The sequence below is a fragment of the Dermochelys coriacea genome, chromosome 1 (assembly GCF_009764565.3).
Source record: "Dermochelys coriacea isolate rDerCor1 chromosome 1, rDerCor1.pri.v4, whole genome shotgun sequence".
In the NCBI taxonomy this organism is placed as follows: domain Eukaryota; kingdom Metazoa; phylum Chordata; order Testudines; family Dermochelyidae; genus Dermochelys; species Dermochelys coriacea.
In genome coordinates this window covers 315,150,414-315,177,364 of record NC_050068.2, presented here as the reverse complement: position 1 = coordinate 315,177,364, position 26,951 = coordinate 315,150,414, and positions in this window count along the sequence as shown.

The following is a 26,951-nucleotide window of genomic DNA, read 5'->3' as shown; positions in this document are numbered from 1 at the left end:
AGCTGCAAGCAGAGCCGCCAGCTGCACCTCCACCTAGGACTCAGGAACCGGACCTGCTGGCCGCAGTGCAGAGTCAGGATGGGCAAGAAGGCTGCCTAAGCCCCATGCTGCACCACTGACTGGGAGCCACTGGAGGTAATCCTGCACCCCAGCCCCAACCCTGAGCCCTCCCACCCCAGAGCCCCCTCCTGCACCCCAAACCCCTCATCCCCAGAGCCTGTACCCCCAGACAGAGCTCTCAACTCCCCTGCAGCCCATCCCCCTGCCCCATCTCAGAGCCCCCTCCCACACCCTGAACCCCTCTGCCCCACCCCCCAGCCTGGACCCCCCTCCTGCACCCCAAACCCCTCATTCCTTGCCCCACCCCAGAGCCCACACTTCCTGACAGAGCCCTCACCCCCTCCTGTGCCCCAATTTCTGGCCCCACCCCAGAGCCCATATTCCCAGTTAGAGCCCACACCCCAACCCCTTGCCCCCGCCCAGTGAAAGTGATTGAGGGTGGGGGAGAGCAAGCTACGAGGGAGGGGGAATGTAGTGAGTGGGAGACAGGGCTGCGGGGGAATTGGGTGTGACTTCAGGGAAGGGGCGGGGCTGGGGCTAGGGCTAGGGCATTCAGTTTTGTGCGATTCGAAAGTTGGCAACCCTGCACATATAGGAATCACTTTACACTCTCTGAAGTGCAACCACCTTGAATGGGATGCAACAGCTGATTAACAGGATACAGTAACAGACAATATTGTGTCTAGGTGAACATGTGGGGGGAATACAGAAACATCAGGATGTAATTATGCTATCTGAAATTTAGCCAGGATAACAGGATTAACAACTTTCCTTTTGCCATGCAATAGTAACGTTTCATTGCTTTTAGTTTGTGGTTAACATTATCAGGCAGAACTGAGTTATCAACGTACAAACAAAAATTGGAAGTGTTAAAATCATTGACTGATGCTAAAGTTAATTCTGTCCAGTATTTTGGGTGTGATCCTGGATCCCTTGAAGTCAACAGCAGCACTCCTATTCACTTCAGTAGGTGCAGGACCAAGCCAAAATGGTAAAATTGCATTTTAGCCAGTACCAATTTGGCAGCAACTCAACTAACAATAGAAAAAAGCTTTAGAAATAGCTTATTTTTTCTTAGTCATGCTGAACTGCTCTAAACAGAGCTAGTATCACCTATTGCAGAAAAATACAACAGAACTTTAACCATCCTTTGGTAAGTGGTGGGGTGCCTTGCTCTTTCCCCTCTTAATATTTTCAACATCTGCCTTCCAGTGCATCAAATGTAATAGGACATTTAACAAATGTAACCACTGTTAAAGACATTTGAACAAGGCATGTTTATTTCCTTCAGCTTCTGATTAACAGTTTTCTGATGATTTAATTTTAATCTCTCTATTTAATGCACTTTGCTGCCATGGGAATAGCTGCTGTAGAAATTCTATATAAGCACCGTATTAGCAAAAAATCGGCAACAAATTAACTTCAGCAGCAGAATATCTGACTTTTAAACTCTGATTTATGTGTCATTGCTGACAGACAAGCACAAGTGAGCTGTTTGTTTAGGTTTTTGTACTATGCTCATCAATTAACTTGGTTCGTTTTGTTTGTGGTTTCACATCTTACAGCATTTTTGCCAAGAATAGAACTGGTAATCCTGGTGTCCTGCATTATATGTTATATTTATAAACAAAATGTATATTACAATTTCTGTGGACCCTATTGTTGTGGCACATGAGCACTTGTGGGCCAAAGTTTGTGGGCCAAATCCTTACCCCATCAAGGTCATTTTGCTCCACCAGTGGTTCAAAGTGACTGTGAGTCTCTAAAGGGAAACTTAAGATTCCCCAATGTGAAGAAATCCTGGGCTGTCTAAATACCCATCCCTCCTGGCCCCCTCTAAGTGCAGGGGAGTATTGTGACTGGCTGGAGCATCATACATGCTGCAATACCCAGCTGTGATAGCTTTTCAGGATGCCCAGGACTGCAAGTCACCTTGTTAACCCCTTTGACTCAGTGAGAGAGAGAGAGAGACTTGCTTGGGCTTGGCAGGATGTCAGCTCCCTGATACCACCAGTCTGCTAGTGTTAAGTGCAGCAGAACTTGAATGCAGGGTTATATGGTTGCCAAGCAAAAGCCTTACCCACTGTGCTGCAAGCCAGATAAGGAAACTGCAGCTGATACCTCACAAACGGGCTACACCTGCTGACTCGGCAGGATCAGCTGCCTAACAGCAGACTGCTGAATGGACACCTCTTAGTATAAAGCTTCCTGTTCTGTCACACCTCTTGTCTGAACAACTAATTTCTAGGCCTTGCTGATCAGATGGCTGAGACCAAGTTCCTGTCTGTGGCCTTGTTACTGCTCCCTTGCCCTAACTCCAGTTATTGATTCTGGCTTGACCCTTAGCATGACTCTGACTCTGGTTTAATCCTTGGCATGGCTTCTAACTCTAACTCTGGTTGTGATCTTTGGCATAACTCCTGACCATGACCCTCGCTCTTCTCTGGTCTCTGACTATGGGATTAGATCAGCCATGTTACAGGCCCTGACAGTTAGCCACCCAAATAATCTCCTCATGGCTCTACCAGCAATAGGTATACCCAGACCCTGAGCCTCTCTAAAAGTGTTCCCCTGTAGTATCCAGCCCCCATCACTGGACACTCACAGGAATTACCATGTTTGCTGTATGTAAGGGAACAGTATACACACAGCTTGACTTGTACAATTCAGGATCACATCCTACAACATCACAGCACTGGGGTACATTTACAGTGAAAACAATCATAAACTTATTATCAAAACCTAAGATTTATTATCAAAGACTAAGAGTGAATAAGGATAATGGAAACAGAAATGTTTACATATTAAAACAAAAAAGTATAGCATGCTTCTTAGAGTGTAAAATTAGACTAAAATCTTCGTCTGCAGTAGTTTCTCACTTAAAGCAACCTCTCAGCATGGCTGGGATCTACCTTTCATGAATGCAAAAAGTGCTGTCCTTTTCGTCCCCTCAGTGATGTATAAAGATGTGTCCTTTTGCTGCCTCCTTATATCTCCAAAGTTCATTGTGTTGCCCCCAGAGTCTGGATAACTCCCTGTGATTTAGCCTCCAATGTCTTACGATCCTCCTGTTTACTCCATATGCAGATTTTGCTTCTACTGTATTGGCCTATAGTGCTTAATTTACATAGCTGATAGTGAGACAGGTGGATCAACTTCCTTTGTGTGATTCAAAATCTGCTTGTCAACCCTGCCTTGATATAGGCATATGTTTTAATACAGATACACAACTTCTTAAATCTTATCCATATGTACTTCACACAATGATTGAGGATCAGTGTGATCCTGGCTTTCATTTAAGATCTCACATGACATTCTTTATAGATAAATAGTATGACAGCAAAGTACTGGGTGTTGTGAGTTTTTCTGCCTGTCAAGGGCTACATAACAATAAACAGTTTGCCAGTGGGATTGAGAGATTCCTAGGGGGGTCACCTCAGCCAATGGAAAAGACCTTAAGAAACCATACAGGGCAGCCCCATGGCTGCTTTAACTAGTACCAGAAAAAACATAGCATTAAAGAGAAGATTTTTATCTCTGAGTTGGGAAGGTTGGTTGAAGTTAAATGTAAAGGTAGAAAGACCCCTACATGAGTCATATGAAACAGAAGAGCCTGTTATCCAAACAGAAGACAAAGTATTATACAAGGAAAATACACTGGGACAATGAGCAAGACATTTCTTTACCTGGGGGTTGTACTTTAAAACCATTCTGAATCTGGTGCAGAAGGCAGGGCCCTACTTGGTAATCAGCGCATCTTGCTGGGAGCATATAATCCCAGCACTCTGGGATCTGCATGAGCTGCTCATTGAGTCTGCTATAGACCACCGGACCAGGGGGATGAGGTGGATGAGGCTTTCTTCCAGCAACTCACGGAAGCTACTAGATCGTATGCCCTGATTCTCATGGGTGACTTTAATTTTCCTGATATCTGCTGGGAGAGCAATACAGCGGTGCATAGACAATCCAGGAAGTTTTTGGAAAGCGTAGGGGACAATTTCCTGGTGCAAGTGCTAGGGGAGCCAACTAGGGGGAGCGCTTTTCTTGACCTGCTGCTCACAAACCGGGTAGAATTAGTGGGGGAAGCAAAAGTGGATGGGAATCTGGGAGGCAGTGACCATGAGTTGGTTGAGTTCAGGATCCTGACGCAGGGAAGAAAGGTAAGCAGCAGGATACGGACCCTGGACTTCAGGAAAGCAGACTTTGACTCCCTCAGGGAACAGATGGCCAGGATCCCCTGGGGGACTAACATGAAAGGGAAGGGAGTCCAGGAGAGCTGGCTGTATTTCAAGGAATCCCTGTTGAGGTTACAGGGACAAACCATCCCGATGAGTCGAAAGAATAGTAAATATGGCAGGCGACCAGCTTGGCTTAATGGTGAAATCCTAGCGGATCTTAAACATAAAAAAGAAGCTTACAAGAAGTGGAAGGTTGGACATATGACCAGGGAAGAGTATAAAAATATTGCTCGGGCATGTAGGAAAGATATCAGGAGGGCCAAATCGCACCTGGAGCTGCAGCTAGCAAGAGATGTCAAGAGTAACAAGAAGGGTTTCTTCAGGTATGTTGGCAACAAGAAGAAAGCCAAGGAAAGTGTGGGCCCCTTACTGAATGAGGGAGGCAAGCTAGTGACAGAGGATGTGGAAAAAGCTAATGTACTCAATGCTTTTTTTGCCTCTGTTTTCACTAACAAGGTCAGCTCCCAGACTGCTGTGCTGGGCATCACAAAATGGGGAAGAGATGGCCAGCCCTCTGTAGAGATAGAGGTGGTTAGGGACTATTTAGAAAAGCTGGACGTGCACAAGTCCATGGGGCCGGACGAATTGCATCCGAGAGTGCTGAGGGAATTGGCGGCTGTGATTGCAGAGCCCTTGGCCATTATCTTTGAAAACTCGTGGCGAACGGGGGAAGTCCCGGATGACTGGAAAAAGGCTAATGTAGTGCCCATCTTTAAAAAAGGGAAGAAGGAGGATCCTGGGAACTACAGGCCGGTCAGCCTCACCTCAGTCCCTGGAAAAATCATGGAGCAGGTCCTCAAAGAATCAATCCTGAAGCACTTAGAGGAGAGGAAAGTGATCAGGAACAGTCAGCATGGATTCACCAAGGGAAGGTCATGCCTGACTAATCTAATCGCCTTTTATGATGAGATTACTGGTTCTGTGGATGAAGGGAAAGCAGTGGATGTATTGTTTCTTGACTTTAGCAAAGCTTTTGACACGGTCTCCCACAGCATTCTTGTCAGCAAGTTAAGGAAGTATGGGCTGGATGAATGCACTATAAGGTGGGTAGAAAGCTGGCTAGATTGTCGGGCTCAACGGGTAGTGATCAATGGCTCCATGTCTAGTTGGCAGCCGGTGTCAAGTGGAGTGCCCCAGGGGTCGGTCCTGGGGCCCGTTTTGTTCAATATCTTCATAAATGATCTGGAGGATGGTGTGGATTGCACTCTCAGCAAATTTGCGGATGATACTAAACTGGGAGGAGTGGTAGATACGCTGGAGGGGAGGGATAGGATACAGAAGGACCTAGACAAATTGGAAGATTGGGCCAAAAGAAATCTAATGAGGTTCAATAAGGATAAGTGCAGGGTCCTGCACTTAGGATGGAAGAATCCAATGCACCGCTACAGACTAGGGACCGAATGGCTCGGCAGCAGTTCTGCGGAAAAGGACCTAGGGGTGACAGTGGACGAGAAGCTGGATATGAGTCAGCAGTGTGCCCTTGTTGCCAAGAAGGCCAATGGCATTTTGGGATGTATAAGTAGGGGCATAGCGAGCAGATCGAGGGACGTGATCGTTCCCCTCTATTCGACACTGGTGAGGCCTTATCTGGAGTACTGTGTCCAGTTTTGGGCCCCACACTACAAGAAGGATGTGGATAAATTGGAAAGAGTACAGCGAAGGGCAACAAAAATGATTAGGGGTCTAGAGCACATGACTTATGAGGAGAGGCTGAGGGAGCTGGGATTGTTTAGTCTGCAGAAGAGAAGAATGAGGGGGGATTTGATAGCTGCTTTCAACTACCTGAAAGGGGGTTTCAAAGAGGATGGCTCTAGACTGTTCTCAATGGTAGCAGATGACAGAACGAGGAGTAATGGTCTCAAGTTGCAATGGGGGAGGTTTAGATTGGATATTAGGAAAAACTTTTTCACTAAGAGGGTGGTGAAACACTGGAATGCGTTACCTAGGGAGGTGGTAGAATCTCCTTCCTTAGAGGTTTTTAAGGTCAGGCTTGACAAAGCCCTGGCTAGGATGATTTAACTGGGACTTGGTCCTGCTTTGAGCAGGGGGTTTGGACTAGATGACCTTCTGGGGTCCCTTCCAACCCTGATATTCTATGATTCTATGATTCTATGATCTCTGGTGGAGTTTAAGGCTGTGGGTATGACCCAGGGGCACTGGAACGGGAGAGTGGGGTAGGGGGCTATGGCCCATCACTTTTTACCTGCCATAAGGGTGAGCAATGGGGATAAAGGGGGTGGACAGGAATGAGCGGGGGGGGGGCAGTGCAAGGACAGGGCCCGGGGAACGGGTAGTGCAGGGGGTGGGGCCATGGTTCAGGCTTTGGTGCCCTCCCCCTCACCTTTAGGGAGCTTCTGTCACCCCTGTCATGACCTATAAAGCCTTAATGGGCTGCGACAGGTTTACCTGAGGGACTACCTCTTTCCCCAAGCAATACCGCCACTGCTGTGGTCAGCAGGGGTGCCTAGGCTGGATCCCTCTCAGAGATAAGGTGCTCTTTGTGAGGGCTCTAAGACACTGGGGCTTACTGCTCCCTTGCTTCTGAAATAGCTTGAATTTGGTGACCTTCCAGACATGCTGCAAAAGACTTCTATCTGAGACGGCTGTGGTTTTGCCTTCATTACTGTGTGAAGCAATGGAGTCTCAGTAGGTGTCTGTCTGGCTAATTCCTGTCTGGACGATTATTTCAGTGCTGCTGGTATTTCATTGGATTGTATTACTTATCAATGTGCTAAGGTCCCAAGAGCAATGGATAGGCATCTTTTTTATTATTATTTTAAATCTAAATAAATAGCATTGCAGAAAATGAGATTATGCATTAAAACATCATTCAGCTGCAATAACCAAATGTTGTTAGTGGCTGACCTTGTCTTGTGGAGAAATACCATTTATAGATAAGAAAAATTGTTCTTTGAGAGGACAAAAATTGTGTATGCTCATTGGCTCTAAAGAGGGAGATAACAGAGAGAGATTATTTTTCAAGCACAAAAGCTGGAAGGACTTGGCCAGAAGCTGCATCAACAGAGGAATGGGTCATCTCTGTAGTTTCTAGGGCAAGCATCTCAAATCTCAGCTTTTCACGTCATGTCTTCATGGGCCCTCTATCAAAATGTGCCTGTCCACCATCTATGGTGTATCTATGTGTAGTTGCATATTTTGATAATATGGGGAGCCCTGAGGCTGGAGGATTAAGCCCATGTTCTGTAGATTCATAAATATGATAGGAATGGCAATATTTTAGGTCATTTTTGCATGAGTTTCACGTGAATAGGAAACATCAGCCCACACAGTCATGGTTAGGCATAAAGATGTCCTGACATTAATACTGTCTTTGTCTTCAGCTTAAGGATTTTGTGAATCATGAACTCAGAGTCTTTCTCTTGGAGCCGTTTATCAGCCCAAAGGTCATTAGAACGAGAATATGCTTATGGTGTAGCATTACAGAGCCATCCGTTCATGGAGAAAAAAATTCTGATTCAGCTTATAATAAGCATTTGTAATACGGGCTTTTCAGAGAGTTTTAAGGTGTTAGCAGTCAGGAAGAGTCATAGAATCATAGAATCATAGAATATCAGGGTTGGAAGGGACCCCAGAAGGTCATCTAGTCCAACCCCCTGCTCAAAGCAGGACCAAGTCCCAGTTAAATCATCCTAGCCAGGGCTTTGTCAAGCCTGACCTTAAAAACCTCTAAGGAAGGAGATTCTACCACCTCCCTAGGTAACGCATTCCAGTGTTTCACCACCCTCTTAGTGAAAAAGTTTTTCCTAATATCCAATCTAAACCTCCCCCATTGCAACTTGAGACCATTACTCCTCGTTCTGTCATCTGCTACCATTGAGAACAGTCTAGAGCCATCCTCTTTGAAACCCCCTTTCAGGTAGTTGAAAGCAGCTATCAAATCCCCCCTCATTCTTCTCTTCTGCAGACTAAACAATCCCAGCTCCCTCAGCCTCTCCTCATAAGTCATGTGCTCTAGACCCCTAATCATTTTTGTTGCCCTTCGCTGTACTCTTTCCAATTTATCCACATCCTTCTTGTAGTGTGGGGCCCAAAACTGGACACAGTACTCCAGATGAGGCCTCACCAGTGTCGAATAGAGGGGAACGATCACGTCCCTCGATCTGCTCGCTATGCCCCTACTTATACATCCCAAAATGCCATTGGCCTTCTTGGCAACAAGGGCACACTGCTGACTCATATCCAGCTTCTCGTCCACTGTCACCCCTAGGTCCTTTTCCGCAGAACTGCTGCCGAGCCATTCGGTCCCTAGTCTGAGTCACAGTCAGTGGTCCTGGTGTGGCCACAAATATGTATGGGACTCTCCTTTAAGAACATGTACCTCTTCTCTAGACAAACAGAGCAGAGAACTTTAGTCTCCAAGGCTGTCAGTCCAGCTTCTTGTACTATGTGTGTATGAGTCTATTTTAAAGGCTAATTTAATTGCAAATATTGTGAATTATTTCATCAATGATTATGTGGTATCTGCAGTTCTGTTCCTTAATCTACTGTTGGCTGCGGAATCCCTGTAGCTCTGACTCTTCATTCTTTAGGGGGCCATTGAATAATTTGCTGGACTTAATGGGCCTAATTCATTGTGTTTTTTATTATTTATTTGTATTGTAGTAGCATCTATAGATCCCCATTGTACTAGGCACTGTGTACACTCTGTAGGAAACACTGCCTGCCCCAAATAACTTATGCAGTAGAACAAGGGTGGGCAAACTTTTTGGCCTGAGGGCCGCATCGGGTTTTGGAAACTATATTGGGGGCCGGTTAGGGGAGGCTGTCCCTCCCCAAACAGTCAGGCGTGGCCCAGCCCCTGCCCCCTATCCGTGCCCCCTCCCCCCGCTTCTTGCTCCCTTGCCCACCCCTGGGACCCTGCCCCATCACCCACCCTGCTCCGTGTCCCCTGACTGCCCCCCTTGGGACCCCTGACCCCATTCAACTCCGCTGTGCCCCGCCCCCTGACCGCCCCACCCCCTATCCATATGCCCGCCCCCTGACCAGCACCCCCGAACTCCCCTGTCTATCCAAACCCGCCCCCTTACCGCACTGCCTGCAGCACCGGTGGCTGGTGGCGCTACAGCCGCACTGCCCGGCTGGAGCCAGTCCCACCACCGCGCAGCACAGAGACCGGGTCAGGCCAGGCTCTGCAGCTGCGCTGCCCCAGGAGCTCGCAGCCCCGCCACCCAGAGCATTGTGCTGGCGGCACAGTGAGCTGAGGCTGCAGGGGAGGGGAACAGCAGAGGCGGGGCCAGGGGCTCAGGGGCCGGGCAGGAGGGTCCCGTGGGCCGTACTTTGCCCACCTCTGCAGCAGAACCTCAAAGATGCGAACACCAGAGTTAGGGACCGACCAGTCAACTGGCCACCATGTGAAACTGGAAGTGACCAATCAGGCAGCAGCAGAGACAAAAGAAAAAAAGAGCAAATATTGTACTGTGCTTCAGAGTAGCAGCCGTGTTAGTCTGTATTCGCAAAAAGAAAAGGAGTACTTGTGGCACCTTAGAAACTAACAAATTTGTTAGAGCATAAGCTTTCGTGAGCTACAGCTCACTTCATCGGATGCATTTGGTGGAAAAAAAAATGCATCCAATGAAGTGAGCTGTAGCTCACAAAAGCTTATGCTCTAATAAATTTGTTAGTCTCTAAGGTGCCACAAGTACTCCTTTTCTTTGTACTGTGCTTGTATTGCATCTTAAAGGTAGATACATCTGGGCTGCCTGTCCCCACCCCCATGCCAGGCAGCCACTTACAGCAAGATGCTGGGGCTGCAAGCCAAAGGCAGCTGGATCCAGCAGAGCAGGAGCAGCGCTGGGGTCTGCACCACTTTCACAGTCCCTCCCCAGGCTGGGAGGAGGACGGGCTGGTTTTAACACACACACACCCCGCCCCGCCCCCGCGAGGGGGACATGCATGCAGTTTTCTCACTCACACTCACACACACACCCCCTGCCAGGAGGGGAACAAGCTTGCAAACTCATGCCTATGCCTGCACTGAGTAGGGAGCTCAGCTGCTGCTGAAGCCTGGCCTGGAGTGTCAGCTGCTGGATCTGGAGCCCAAACTGTGCTTTGTTAAGAGTTAGGAACATTTCAAAGTCATAGACAGTGATGAGCTGGAGCCGGTTCGCTGCAACCAGTTGTTAAATTTAGAAGCCCTTTTAGAACCGGTTGTCCCGCAAGGATCAACCGGTTCTAAAAGGGCTTCTAAATTTAACAACCGGCCAAAAGTGGCGCCTTAGGCGCCGACTCTGTGGGTGCTCCGGGGCTGGAGCACCCATGGGGAAAATTTGGTGGGTGCAGAGCCCCCACCGGCAGCTTCCCACTCCGCGCCCAGCCCCAGATCACCTCACCTCCACCTCCGCCTCCGCCCCTGAACACGCCGCCCGGCTCTGCTTCTCCACCCCCCGGTTTCCCGCAAATCAGCTGTTTGTGTGGGAAGCCTGGGAGGGCAGAGAAGCAGGCGGCGGCTTCACGCTCAGGCCCACGGAGGTGGAGTGGAGGTGAGTTAGGGCGGGGGGGCATGAGGAGGGCCGCCCGCGTCTCAGCAGGTAACCTGGGGGCCCGCAGGGGAACCACTCCCCGATCCAGCTCACCTTCGCCTCCCTGGGCCTGAGCGGGAAGCCACCGCCTGCTTCTCAGCCCTCCCTGGCTTCCTGCGTGAACAGCTGATTCGTGGGAAGCGGGGGGGGGCGGTGAAGCAGAGTGCGGCGGCGCATTCAGGGGAGGAGGCGGAGCGGAGGTGAGCTGGGGCCAGGTGCGGGGCAGGGAGCTGCTGGTGGGGGTCTGCACCCACCAAATTTTCCCCTTGAGGGCTCCAGCCCCAGAGCACCCATGGAGTTGGTGCCTAAGGCGCCACTTTTGATGTAATCAGTGGGGGGAGTGACTGCTCCCCCTGCTCCCCCGCTAGCTACGCTACCCCACCCCACCCCAGGGAGCCAGAGGGACTTGCTGGATGCTTCCCAGGAGCCACCCCAGGTAAACACTGCCAGGACTCCCCACCTCGCCCCCTGGCAGGTCCCTCTGGCTCTTAGGGGTGGGGCGGGGTGGGCGCCCACTACGGTGGCCCACGAGACCCTCCTGCCCAGTTCTGGGGTCAGTCAGGGGACAGGGGAGGGGGTGGATGAGGCAGGGGTCTGGGGGGGGACGGCAAGAAATGCGGGGGGGTTGGATGGGGCAGGAGTCCCGGGGACAAGGGCAGGCCACGACCCCCTCGTGGGGTGAGGAGGAAAACGGTTGTTAAGATTTTGGCAGCTCATCACTGGTTATAGAAAACCTCCATTCTCAAGATGTCCGTAACTCTGAGGTTACGGAAGACAGACAAAAGGGAAGCAGAGGTGAAATGACTGGCTAACTGTCACACAGCATTTCAGTGGCAGAGCCAGGAACAGACCCCAGGTCTTGTAATTCCCAGTCCACTAAGCTATATTGCTTCTCCTTTCTATACCAGTTTTACAGTAGCACACTGCAGCTGCATTCATTTCAAAGATGTACAACTGGAAAGACTCAGTGGTGAATCAGGCCCAATTTGCTTAATCTGTACCATGTACTATGTATCAAAGGAAGAAGCCAGAAGTTGAACGTCATAATAAGCAAGATGTTGAATAAAATACAATATATGTGTTTAAAATCTTACCCAACTGTGTAGCTGTTCTTCCCCAGCTGCAACAGGTTAAAAGGGTATTCTAGCTCCACACAAAACAAAGTGTGCATTGGTCTACCCCATGTATATCAGTGTTTTAATGTTTTATTCTTATACTTTCATTTTATTATTTGTGGCTCTTGTTCTCCCTTACTCCGACCCCCATGCTTGCATATGTGTGGGGGTGTGCACTTGTCTTTCGGGCCTGGGGTTCATTTTTACCTTTCAACAAGTATATCAGGTTTAGAAATGTTATATAAATAGTTCCAGCTCATATAACTTTAGAAAACTATACCCTTCAAATGTCAAGTCCATGCCACCCATGATCATCCTCTGCCTTTTTTGTGGTTGGATAGGTATATAACAACAAACAGTAATGTAGTTCTGTTTCAAAAAGCTTTCAGGCCCCTGAATCACAGTCAATACTGAAAGGTTTCTATGCCCTAGCAGACCTGCCTGCTAATTGGAACCATTGACTGCATTCACAGAACCACCATAGTGCCTCCATGCAGTGTGAGGATGTGCAGGAGTGGGACATACAGTTCCTGTTGCCAGAAATGTCATTAATATTACTGCCAAGTGCCCAATCTTCTGTCACAATGCAAACATTTTCCTAGAGCCAAAATTATAAAACACACAAGACATTCTGTACAGAAATTAAATGATGAGGAGGTACGTGAATAATTGGCTTCTTGTCTGTCCTTTACACAGGGAGCCTTGTAGTGTCAGGTGTGAAATCCTATTGATTCTGAAAGAAATAAGATGTGTGGGGCTTGTAATTATGCATTTTAAGTGACATGTTTGTTGAAAACAACAGTGAATCAGGAAGACATTACATAAGGGCATTATGAAAAGGTTACTAAACTTAGCAAGCTAGATTTTTGTCCCTGTGATGATGTTTTTCTTGTATCCTATAACCCATTATTCTGGGAGGTATTTTCCTAGCCTATTGGACTCATTTGTTTGCTCCAGTGGCCTTAAGGTAAAAACAGTTCTATTTGTTCTCCTTTCTCTGGAGAAGACAACTCATCCTGAGTTCCCTGTTTGAATTTAGTTCCCAAGGCCCAATAATCCCCTTCACTTGCCCCGGCAGGAGGAAAGCAAAGTGTGTGTGGTGAGGTGGCGGTGACCAGTGACTTCCCCGGGAATTGGTGAGGGTCTATTTTCAGGAGGGACCTAACCTGGCGAGACACCAAGGGCTAGGCTGGAAGCCTATGAGCACTAGAGCCTCAGCATGTCATACTGGCCTCTCAGCCTGATTAATGAAATTCTGCCTGCCATATCCCCTATTGCTAATTAAACAGCCCCTGCCCTTCAATCTCCAAGCCTTCAAACACCTCCCCTCAGGGCTACAGAAGATTGGGGTGTTTCCTGGATGACTCTCCTAGTGAGTTTAGACTAAGAAACATCTGAATTCATGTTATTTCCAATTTTTGTGAGGGTGTCGAATTTTATCTAGACTCGGTGACAGCTCTGCTCTCGATCATGGATGAACAATCTGAAAAGCAGCTCCCCACAGAATGGATCCTGGAGTTATGGTATTTACTTTCTCTTACTGATTTCCTCACTCAGAATGAACTGTTGATTGGGCTCCTAGTTTTACGGTGAGTCTAACATTTAACTAGGACAGAATATAATCATACCAGTAAATACTGGTTCGTATAAAAAGGCACTGCGGATGTCTTCCCCAGGCCAACAAAGAGATTAGATTAGGTGCCACGTTCTGTGCTTATTTCCACCTTTCAGCCTCCCAGATTCTCAACTGCTCTGGGGGAAGGCTGTGGCCCCCAACATAAATCACAGCAGCCCATAGGGGCTGCTCTAATTTCCAATAGCTTCCCCCCAGCCAGCAATGAGCTGTTCCAAAGTATATAGAGCATTGGCCACGCCCCTTTCCATACTCAGCATGCCCCCTCAAATCCCCAACATGCATCTATACCAGGGAAAGGCTACAAGGGGCATTAGCCTTCTAGATTTCCCTTATGCCCACCCAAGCACTGGGAATAGTCTTTGGCACTGTTCCCTCTAAGCTGTGGGCGTTTGTGCACGTACGCAGATCCTAAACCCCACGCACACAGCAAGACACCGCGCGCACAACAATTTGCACAAAAGCTCAACAATTTGTACAGAAGACATTTTTTGCGCACACGGCCTGTCAAAAATTAGAGGGAACATTGGTCTTTGGATGCTGGTTCTATACCCTCTAAGTGCCCTTTATGCCTAGTCTAGAACAGTGTAAAAAGACCTAGTGGGGGGACGAAATCTGCCACATACCTCCAACACCTTTTCCTAACTAGCATATAAAGTACTAACGGCCAATCACTGTAGTAGGATGTTAATACTTATTTCCTAGTATTTTCCAAACTCACAAAGCTAATAGATCTATATAGCTTGTTTTATTGCCGTAGGGGTATCAGCAGTATCACTAACCTCACCTGATAAATGGAAAAATTTGCTCTAGCCTGCAGACTGCCATATTTTGTAGATCTTATTGTCTCCCATTCAAGTAAAATTTGACTATAAAATGACATCAGGGCTCTGGGTACCACCGGGGTAGTATGTTTTGCTTTCAGGGATATCCTGCCACGTTTGATAATCTTCTTTAAGCACCTGAAGGCTGCTTAAATAACCTCGTACTGAAAAGAAGGAAAAACATGGAGGAAAAACATGCCTTGGTGCTGCCTCATGTACCACATACATCAGCATGTCAAACGTTCTAATTCCCTTGGGACAGGGACTGCCTTTATTTTGTGCGTTGTACAGGACCACGCTGAAAGCATCAGTGCTTAGCTAGCACCCCAGAATGCTGATGAAATCTGTCAACGCACAAAGGGTTAACTGAAAGGGCACCTCCATGCTACAGCATTTCAGCTGGGGGCATGACTGTTACTTCCTGAGTAGGTGAAGAACTTTGTCTCTGGTCATACAAATCATACAGGGCATGTGGAAATCTCAGGAGAAAGGCTCATTTTTAATGAGTACAGTGCTGTTATCTAAGCTTTAACCCATTGTATCGAAGCGTATTGTAAAACAAAGCCCGAGCTGAAGACGGTTTTGGTTTACACGCAGAGGAGAGTATTATAATTTGTTTTCAGTAACAAGTTTCTCTTGGCAGGTTAGTATTTATGGTGCTTTGGTCATTTGCAATTATCCCATCCGCAGAATGTCTACCACATTTCAGGTTTCAGAGTAGCAGCCGTGTTAGTCTGTATTCGCAAAAAGAAAAGGAGTACTTGTGGCACCTTAGAGACTAACAAATTTATTAGAGCATAAGCTTTCGTGAGCTACAGCTCACTTCATCAAAAGCTTATGCTCTAATAAATTTGTTAGTCTCTAAGGTGCCACAAGTACTCCTTTTCTTTTTACCACATTTCAGTGATGCAGAACACAAAATTGCATGGCTGAGTTTAGCTGTTTTCTAGACCAGGGGACTTGGTTGGTTTAGCCACCTTTGTTACTAGCCAGACACCATCATTCTATATTTGGCTGGTAGTTTTCAAATTTTCTTTAAAACTATGGTGCTTGATTCAGCCCTCGGATGTGCTGGCAGGGGTACATAATACAGAAACCAGGTCTGCAGGTCCTTCACGATGGAAAGTCTACCCCGTGGGACTGCAACCACACAACACTTCTGTCAAGGTGCTTAGACTCAGTGCACTCTCAAAATTGGCTAGCAGCAGCCAGGAAAGGCGTTTGGAAATAGCACTCAGGGGATGATGCATGAGAACCCCAACTGTACTTTAAAGCTGTCATCATGCTGCTGGAATGCCTGGTGGGAGGCACAGGAACAATCAATGCCTGCCTCCCCAGGGGCACAGCAACCCTAATGGCATAGTGAGGTGTATCTGATATCTCCCTGGGATAGGGGGTTGAATAAAGCCCATTGTCCTCTCTGTGGTTAGAGAGATTAAAACACTGCTAGGTTTCAGAGTAGCAGCCGTGTTAGTCTGTATTCGCAAAAAGAAAAGGAGTACTTGTGGCACCTTAGAGACTAACAAATTTATTAGAGCATAAGCTTTCGTGAGCTACAGCTCGCTTCATCGGATGCATTTGGTGGAAAAAAACAGAGGGGAGATTGATATACACACACAGAAAACATGAAACAATGGGTTTATCATACACACTGTAAGGAGAAAAGGAGTACTTGTGGCACCTTAGAGACTAACAAATTTATTAGAGCATAAGCTTTCGTGAGCTACAGCTCACTTCATCGGAGTGAGCTGTAGCTCATGAAAGCTTATGCTCTAATAAATTTGTTAGTCTCTAAGGTGCCACAAGTACTCCTTTTCTTTTTGCAAATACAGACTAACACGGCTGCTACTCTGAAAACTGTAAGGAGAGTGATCACTTAAGATAAGCCATCACCAGCAGCAGGGGGGGAAAGGAGGAAAACCTTTCATGGTGACAAGCAAGGTAGGCTATTTCCAGCAGTTAACAAGAATATCTGAGAAACAGTGGGGGGTGGAGTGGGGGGGGGGAAGAAATAACATGGGGAAATAGTTTTACTTTGTGTAATGACTCATCCATTCCCAGTCTCTATTCAAGCCTAAGTTAATTGTATCCAGTTTGCAAATTAATTCCAATTCAGCAGTCTCTCGTTGGAGTCTGTTTTTGAAGCTTTTTTGTTGAAGGATAGCCACGCTCAGGTCTGTAATCGAGTGACCAGAGAGATTGAAGTGTTCTCCAACTGGTTTTTGAATGTTATAATTCTTGACATCTGATTTGTGTCCATTCATTCTTTTACGTAGAGACTGTCCAGCTTGACCAATGTACATGGCAGAGGGGCATTGCTGGCACATGATGGCATATATCACATTGGTAGATGCGCAGGTGAACGAGCCTCTGATAGTGTGGCTGATGTGATTAGGCCCTATGATGGTGTCCCCTGAATAGATATGTGGACAGAGTTGGCAACGGGCTTTGTTGCAAGGATCAATCTCTCTAAAAAGACTTCAAAACTGTGGCCTTGCAGTAACCATAATCTGTATAATCCTTCAGGAAGGCAAATGGGGAAAGCTCTTACATGAAGGGGTGGGGGTGCAAAGGGTGGATGGCTCCTTGTGTCCTCCCCCTCCCCTTGCTGTAGGAGTTGGCCATTCTAGCTTATGGTACCATCCTGTAATTTGTATGGCACATTGATTTGCTTCAGCCAACATTTCTTCACTATGCTTTATTTTTCACTACAACTTTACAGTCACTGGATCACCCTACAGAATATGTGCTAGCTTGATAGAAAACTTGTCACCATCCAAGAGTGTATGGCATTAACCACATTTTGCTTCCTGCACTGAGGTTTGTGTTATAAGTGTCTCATGTGAAATAGGTTTCAGAGTAGCAGCCGTGTTAGTCTGTATTCGCAAAAAGAAAAGGAGTACCCAAAATTTGTTAGTCTCTAAGGTGCCACCGGTACTCCTTTTCTTCATGTGAAATAGGACTGACTAGCAAAGGTTCAGTAAAGGAAAATAGCATATCTCCACAGGTCAGGGCTCAGTAAGCAAGTTGTCTCTCTGATATCACAGGAGTTGTGGAAGATGAAAGCTCTTCACTGCTTGGACCTACAAACTGAGCCATCTTAGTGCACTGAACACAGGAAGGCAGGGTTCTTTTCCCGGTTCTGCCACTGGCCTCTTGGGTGATCTTAGGCAAGTCCCTTATCTGTGCCTCAGTTCCCTTATCTTTAACATGGGGATAATGATACTGTCCTCTTTGCAATCTACTGATAATAAGTGCTATAATGGCCCACTTGGCCTTGAATGGTCCTTTAGAGTATGTGTTAACTACTTATGCTAAACAATGTGTTCTACCTTGTATTTAGCTGCAACAATCCAACTACTTTTCCTAGACCTGAAGAAGAGTTCTGTGTAACTCAAAAGTGTGTCCCTTTCACTAGCTGGAGTAGGTCCAATAAAAGATATTACCTCACCCACCTTGTCTCTCTATATAAGAGCTAAGTATTGTTGTTATTCCAAAGTAAAAATCTCCAAAGGTTCAGGTTGTAAAGAATTCCTGTTGTTTTTGTACCACAAAGCAACTCCCAAAAGAAGGGATAAAAGAGGAAGGAACAAACCTCTGGAAAATGTGGTGCAGTGAGAAATCCTGGACTGAATGGATGACGTAATAGTTCTTTCTCATCTCTAATTTATATGATTAGTAACAGCTTATTTACTGATTTATTCCCATTTAAAATCTGCTTATTTTTAAACATATGATTATGCATGTGATCAAACATTATGAAAGATCAGAACTTTTATGTTGCCAAAGCTGCATACTAAGCCAGTATCAACTGACTAAATATGGAATTTTGTGTTTATACAGCAATAAAAAGACTTACCAAAACCTGTAAGTAATTGTGGTGCCCATATTGCTCCCAAAGACATAGCATGAATGCAAGTTATGGAGACTTTGAGCTGTCGTATATAGTAAGGATTGTTTTCTCCTTGCTCTCCAGCAGACAGGGTTGTGCCTTCTTTATAAGGCAATTTTTGTGATCTGACTAGGGGCCATGCTCCTTTTGACCTGCTGCTTACAAACAGGGAAGAATTGGTAGGGAAATAGAAGTGGGTGGTAACCTAGGCAGCAGTGACTATGAGATGATGGAGTTCGGGATCCTCACAAAAGGAAGAAAGGAGAGTAGCAAAAATACGAACCCTGGACTTCAGAAAAGCAGACTTAGACTCCCTTAGGGAAATGATGGGCAGGATCCCCTGGGAAGCTAATATGAGGGAGCAAGGAGTCCAGAAGAGCTGGCTGTATTTTAAAGAAGCCTTACTTAGGGCACAGGAACAAACTATCCTGAAGTGCAGAAAGAATAGCAAATATGGCAGGCGACCAGCTTGGCTTAACAGTGAAATCTTCACTGAGCTTAAACTCAAAAAGGAAGCTTGCAAGAAGTGGAAATTTGGACAGATGACTAGGGAGGAGTATAAAAATATTGCTTGAGCATATAGGGGTGTAATCAGGAAAGCCAAGGCACAATTGGAGTGGCAGCTAGCAAGGGGTGTGAAGGCTAACAAGAAGCGTTTCTGCAGGTATATTAGCAACAAGAAGGTGGTCAGGGAAAGCGTGGGACCCTTACTGAATGGGGGAGGCAACATAGTCACAGATGTTGTGAAAAAAGCTGAAGTACTCAATTCTTTTTTTGCCTCGGTCTTCACAAACAAGGTCAGCTCCCAGACTGCTGCGCTGGGCAACACAGTATGGGGAGGAGGTGAGCAGCCCTCTGTGGTGAAAGAACAGGTTAAGGACTATTTAGAAAAGCTGGACATACATAAGTCCGGGGTCCAGATCTAATGCATCCAAGGGTGCTGAGGGAGTTGGCTGATGTGATTGCAGAGCCACTGGCCATTGTCTTTGAAAATTCGTGGCGATTGGAGGAGGTTCCCAGACGATTGGAAAAATCAAATATAGTGCCCATATTTTAAAAAGGGAAGAAAGAGGACCCAGGGTACTACAGACTGGTCAGCCTCACTTCAGTCCCTGGCAAAATCATGGAGCAGGTCCTCAAGGAATCCATTTTGAAGCACTTGGAGGAGAGGAAGGTGATCAGGAACAGTCAACATGGATTCACCAAGGGCAAGTCATGCCTGATCGACCTGATTGCCTTCTATGATGAGATAACTGGCTCTGTGGATATGGGGAAAGTGGTGGATGTGATCTATTTTGATATTAGCAAAGCTTTTAATACGGTCTCCCACAGTATTCTTGCCAGCAAATTAAAAAAGTATGGATTGGATGAATGGACTATAAGGTGGACAGAAAGCTGGCTAGATTGTCGGGCTCAACGGGTAGGGATCAATGGCTCAATGTCTAGGTGGCAGCCAGTATCAAGCGGAGTGCCCCAGGGATTGGTCCTGGGGCTGGTTTTGTTCAACATCTTTATCAATTATCTGAATGATGGGATTAATTGCACCCTTGGCAAGTTTGCAGATGACACTAATCTCGGGTGGGAGGTAGATACGCTGGAGGGTAGGGATAGGGTCCAGAGTGACCTAGACGAATTGGAGGATTGGACCAAAAGAAATCTGATGAGGTTCAACAAGGACAAGTGCAGAGTCCTGCACGTGGAAGGAAGAATCCCATGCACCGCTACAGGCTGGGGACTGACTGGCTAAACAGCAGTTCTGCAGAAAAGGACCTGGGGATTACACTGGATGAGAAGCTGGGTATGAGTCAGCAGTGTGCCCTTGTTGCCAAGAAGGCCAATGGCATATTGAGCTGTAGTAGTAGGAGCATTGCCAGCAGATTGAGGGAAGTGATTATTTCCCTCTATTTGGCACTGGTGAGGCCACACCTGGAGGAATGGGGGATGGAGTGAGTGGAAGTTCAGCCTTGGGGAAGGAGTGGGGCAGGGTGGGGCATGGGTGTTCAGTTTTCTGCAATCAGAAAGTTGGCAACCCTATCCTCAAGAGAGGGAGCTAGGGAAGGAGTCTGAGAAGGGCTGCTGAGAAGGCCTAAACGGAGGCAAACATCATAGAACGTGGTGCAAGGCACCACAGAGGCAGAGCAGTTCTGGAATTAAGGCAGATGTTTTCTCTGTTGTTAAGAGGCCAGGAGCTTGCCACAGAGGGACAGTATGCCCCCTAGTGAAGTGGTGAACAAACCCCTGTTGAGGAATTCTGTGATCCCTGTACTGAGGGGCAAAGGACTGTATTGCTACTCCTAAGGAGAAGGGAGGGTTACACAGACAGGGAGAAGAAGGCTATGTCTCAACATAGGGCAGGACTTATAGCACAGAAAAGGTGAAGGTCTCTTGGTGGAGCCTTGCCCAGAGGGGTGAAGACTGCATTTTGTTATTAGTTGGGATTCTTGTTAATTCTGGAAGGGAAGGAATTTTTTGATTTGGCCAGAAGGGCAAATCACCAACTTCAGCACCCAACTACTCAAGAGTAAGGGAAATTGAGGTGAGAAGAAACGAAGGCCTGGCTGCACCTGTGCCAGATGAGGTAAGTGATGCTGTGACCAAGATTAAGAGTATTTATGACCACAGTAAGAAAATGTGGCACCACACTAGAGCTCACAGAGAAACCCCTTCTCTGTCAATGAGGTTAATGAAATATGAAACCAAACAAATCAGACTTTTTGAATTAAATGGTTCTAAAGCCAGTTTGAAGAGCACTGGGCTTGTGCCAATTGACTATTTACACTTCACAAGTAACAAACACAAAGAATAGCAATTTGAACTAAAGCAGCACTGTACTGTACCCAGAAAAGTGTCACACTCATTTATAGACTGAACAGGTACTTAATGCATACTTACCTATCTATTGCAATTTGCCACTACAGACCCCTGGTTCTACATGAATAGAAAAATGTTCCATCAGCTTGAGAGACTAGCAGTATGTAACAATACTGCACCTAATATCTATGTAGATATTTACGTATAATAATGATATAGCAACTACTTCTCTACCTGCGATAATACCTGTATGTAATTCACTTACAAAAAAAATTAAGGTTGCTGCCACTCAGCTGGCTTTTCTGCTCCCCAGATGCTTCCAAAAACCTCTAAGCCAGGAAATGCTCAGTTAAGGCCTCTGCACAGACCCCCAAAAGAATATTAAGGTTACCAGAAAAACACCACAAACTTACAGAAATGCACAGCTAAGGTGCTACTTCACATACAATATAGCTGTATAAGCTGACCTGCTGGGACCTCTTTGCTTTGTCACTATAAAAGGATGGAACTAGGCCCAGATTCACAAAGGTACTTAAGTGCCTAAACCCAAGACTTAGATGCCCAAGTCCCAGTTTTAGGTACCACCGAACTCCACAAAACCTCCAGTTGGCTGCTGCCTAACCCCTATAGGCACCTACACTCACTTGGCACCTAAGCCTACATCCCTGCAGGGATCTGGGGCCCAGTCCCAAATGCATACTGCCAGTGCCAGTGTGACAGCCTTGCAGTGATGGCTCTGCTAGGCTACTAGCTCCATAGGTATATGCTGAGCGCATGTTGCCGGAAGGGAAAGATGGTTGCCATGATACGCTGTGCTCCAGCTGTTCAAAGGTAAGCAGAGTCCAGATTCCAGAATACGTGGTATGAAGGTGGCTTGAAGCCATTGTTTTATCTGTTCCCTATTCCTGTGCCACCCACAAGAGCAAAGGATCTGGCCCTACATGCCTATCTTTGTATTGTACTCTCCTATAAATATTGCTGTAAAACACAAATATACAGTAAAAATATACAGTAAAATACAGTAAAAATATAAAATATACAGTAAAAATACACTACTTCCTGAAGACATGTAAATGTCAGAAACAAATAATCAAAAAGATAATGGCTGGGTTGAGGAACAAGAGATATGCAATTGCTAAGTGTGTAACAAGCAAGAAGTTGATCAGCCACATTTTGATAGTTCTACAATCTGAGAATGAAAAGTTGGCAAGAAAACAGTGTTGGGGAACTACAATGATAATGTTTAGAAGATTCCAGTGAGCAAAACTCAGAAATACAAATGGCCTAGAGGTTTGCAACATTATTTAAATGATTAATCTTGTTGTCACAACAGTATTTTATCTGCATTTTGTATTATAAATTGGAATCTACTGATTTTGTGCAGTGTATGCTTGAGAAATGTCACTACTTTTTTTTTTTTTTAATAGAAGGTGAAATCTCTAGGATGTTTTGGAGAAAACTTAAAGGATCATAGAATATCAGGGTTGGAAGGGAGCTCAGGAGGTCATCTAGTCCAACCACCTGCTCAAAACAGGACCAATCCCCAACTAAATCATCCCAGCCAGGACTTTGTCAAGCCTGACCTTAAAAACTTCTAAGGAAGGAGTTTCCACCACCTCCCTAGGTAACACATTCCAGTGTTTCACCACCCTCCTAGTGAAAAAGTTTTTCCTAATATCCAAACTAAACCTCCCTCACTGCAACTTGAGACCATCACTCCTCATTGTGTCATCCGCTACCACTGGGAACAATCTAGATCCATCCTCTTTGGAACCCCCTTTCAGGTAGTTGAAAGCAGCTATCAAATCCCCCCTCCTTCTTCTCTTCCGTAGACTAAACAATCCCAGTTTCCTCAGCCTCTCCTCACAGGTCATGTGCTCCAGCCCCCTAATCATTTTTGTTGCCCTCTGCTGGACTCTTTCCAATTTTTCCACATCCTTCTTGTAGTGTGGGGCCCAAAACTGGACACAGTACTTCAGATGAAATGTACAATATACAAGGGCTGAAAGGACAGTTCAACACCAGTGGTAAGCTTCCTGCAAACAGAAAAAAAGCCTGATGGAAGGTTGTTTTGAATCCAGAACTGAACAATGACTAAACCTGAATGTCATAAGCGCACAAAGAGCGTCGGCTAATGGAAATGGAGTATGGTACCCAGGATACATTATGGACATGAAATATATGAGGCATGCAAGAAAACTGGCTCTGAAAGAACACTAACATTTCCATTTCTATTCCTTTTGAAGATTTATGCTAGCCAGTTCACTGAATACTGCGTAGGTGTCCTACTGTCCTCTGTTAGGTGGCATCATAACTGCTCTACTACATGTCATAGGCTCTACACTACTGAAACTAATGGAGGTTTTTCTTTAGCTCAATTTCTAGGGGCCTATGCACCTGAAGAAGAGGAGCTCTTCCATCTCTGCTGTTGCTGTGAAATGCCAAGTGGCCATGGCACGTGACGTAATGATGAAAACAGGTTCATAAGTACCAAATATCGTTCATGAGAATTCTTGAAAAAAAAATCTATAATTTTTAGTTTTAGTCTAAACTTCCTGCAAAAAATGTATGTTTGGTTTTTTTTACTGAAACACATTTGGTTTCTTGGTAAGAAACGTTTTTGGTTTTCAAAGAACAAAAACAAAAAAAACCCTCCCAAAATATTTTACCAAAAATCTTTTGGCTTCACTAAAAAAGTTACACACCCCCATCCCACCCCCACACTCCTCTCCTTTAACCAAAAAAGCATCAACCAGTTCTAATAGTGTCAACTGAAAAATTCTTGGTAGCTGTCAATTCGTAACAAATATTCAACTGTAGTTTCATATATAATTAACTATATTGAAATCTAAACTGAATGCATATATTTAAAGAATTACTCAGTATGTGCTCCTCATCCTAAATCGAATCCATAGCTGGAACACTCTATTTAGGTAAGCAATATCATCCAATAGTAAGAAATTTGGATTAAAAAGAAAACGATTATGCTCAAAACTGCCAAGCACACATTCTGAAAAGTCAGTGTTGAGCAACACAATGCTTAACTGAGAAGGTGTTTAAGCTGGCAGAGAAATGACAGAGAATGAAAGAATGGCTTGGAGACAGACAAATGTAAAAGAGAATATAAGGTCACATTAGGGGTACAGATGGAAATATCTTTGAGAAAGTTTATTATGGAAGGAATGGTGGAGGGTCATTGTAGTAGAGGATGACCAGCAAGGAGATGGATGGATGGAGTGTGGTAGATCACTGGAACGTCAGCTACTGAACGCTAGAAGTTAGCGATGGATTGTGAAGTCTTCTGAAAATTCTGCTCTGATATCACCAATATTCAGAGGAATGGATTTATTTTGCTTTTTTAGTAAGTATTCAAATAAATGGATTTATTTTACTTTTTTAGTAAGAAACTGCGATAGAAATTAAATGTGTGAGGCAGCTGGTGAGAACATGTTTGAGCTTGACTGTTTAAGGCCCATATCTTGAAATGTACTCACTGCGGTAAATCTTGCATCTGGGTCTATAATCTATAATTTGTTGTTAAATATCACTTTTCTTAAATATTGCTTAGGCTGAAAAGGTGGGGTGGGGAGAGGAGGAAAGATGTGGGGGTTCAGGCCCTGTTTCTTTAAAACTGTAAAAGGAAGCCAGGTGGGAATGCTGGCTGGGGAATATTCTAGGCAGAAGTTCCATAGAGATGGCGAGAGTGAGATTAGTTGCAGGGAGAATTCTCATTTCCTGATTCCTTGCTCAGAGTTAGAAGAAAGTGTCTTGATTTTGTTATTTATTATTGCTATGTGACACTATATATTAAGGTCTAATTTAGTTCCGTGAATTTAGATATTAATCTTTCAGTTTTGCTCTAAGCTTTCCAAGTCCTCTGAAGGCAGAGCAGAGAGCAGCAGCTGCTGGGTGGATGCCCAGCTCTGAAGGCAGCACCACGCCAGCAGCAGTGCTGAAGTAAGGGTGGTATTGTGAAAAAGGGATATTTGTCAATATCACTTTTCACAGCAGGCTTAGTGCTTCATTACCACCCTTACTTCTGCGCTGCTGCTACCACGTTGGGGCTGGCAGCTGGAGCCCCGCTGTCTCCAGGTGAGGGACTGGGATGGGGCGGAAGAAAAGCCTGAACCTAGGCTGCCTCCTACTGAGGGATTGAACGCGGGAGGGGGAAGAAGCCTCAGCCTGGGTGGCAGGGCTCTAGTTTATCGTCGCCTCCCAGGTGTACACAGCCCTTCTGCATGAGCGCCAGCCACCCGGAGCTGACAGCAAAAGCTCTTTAAAAGAAAAGCACACAGTTCATGCCTCCCTTAACACATTCCCATACCTCCCTTGAGAGGCCCACTCTGTAGTTTGAGAACCGCTGCTCTAGAGCAAATTTTTCACTGAGGCTGGTGAGCGAGATAGCTGTATTGATTATCTTGTCAATAGAGTGTATTTGTCACCAGACATGGTATACTATGAAAATAAGTAGACAATTGAACTCTGAAATAGTATCAGGCTCTAAGCATCCTTGATTCTAAGTTATATAGTGGCAGGGCTATATGAGTTTCAGTAGATTACTCATTGTGGTGGTCTGGCTACATTTCCCACAGCATTGAGCTTTAGATCTTCATCTTGGAAGCACCAACTACTCAGAATAGTGTTGACTACCATGTGTATCTCATTGTGTACAATGGAACTACTCACAGTACTGTGCACAATGCTTACTGTTTGCAGGATCAAGCCTAAAACAGAACAGAAGTGGTGTGGAAGAAGCATACAGAACAATGCATAATCTATTGGAACTCTCCTATCCCTGAAGCTATGCAACTTTGAACAGTATTAGAAAGGTATGATGAGCCCCAGACTGCACACTACTGACCATTGATCAGCTCCTTGTGACCTGAAAAGGAGTGGATATAATGGGGTCCTCGAGGTGCAACCTGGACTGTGGGACTGCTGAGTCCTCCAAACCCACCAGAACCTGGGCTGCCCCTCACATTCTGATGCTGATGCTGATGTCAAGCTGCAAACCTCTGACAAGCACTGCACTCACAGACATCCACATGCCTGATGTGGCAGAAGGTCATCTAGTCCAACCCCCTGCTCAAAGCAGGACCAAGTCCCAGTTAAATCATCCTAGCCAGGGCTTTGTCAAGCCTGACCTTAAAAACCTCTAAGGAAGGAGATTCTACCACCTCCCTAGGTAACGCATTCCAGTGTTTCACCACCCTCTTAGTGAAAAAGTTTTTCCTAATATCCAATCTAAACCTCCCCCATTGCAACTTGAGACCATTACTCCTCGTTCTGTCATCTGCTACCATTGAGAACAGTCTAGAGCCATCCTCTTTGAAACCCCCTTTCAGGTAGTTGAAAGCAGCTATCAAATCCCCCCTCATTCTTCTCTTCTGCAGACTAAACAATCCCAGCTCCCTCAGCCTCTCCTCGTAAGTCATGTGCTCTAGACCCCTAATCATTTTTGTTGCCCTTCGCTGTACTCTTTCCAATTTATCCACATCCTTCTTGTAGTGTGGGGCCCAAAACTGGACACAGTACTCCAGATGAGGCCTCACCAGTGTCGAATAGAGGGGAACGATCACGTCCCTCGATCTGCTCGCTATGCCCCTACTTATACATCCCAAAATGCCATTGGCCTTCTTGGCAACAAGGGCACACTGCTGACTCATATCCAGCTTCTCGTCCACTGTCACCCCTAGGTCCTTATTGCCTGTGTACTGTTGTGGAAAGCACAAAGTAGCTTTAAGATCCTAGTAGTCAAAGTTACTACAAAGTTACTTGCATGGTATGAGACTGAAAGGCTGAGTAATCTAGTTAATAATGTTAGTCACTGTGAGCATTG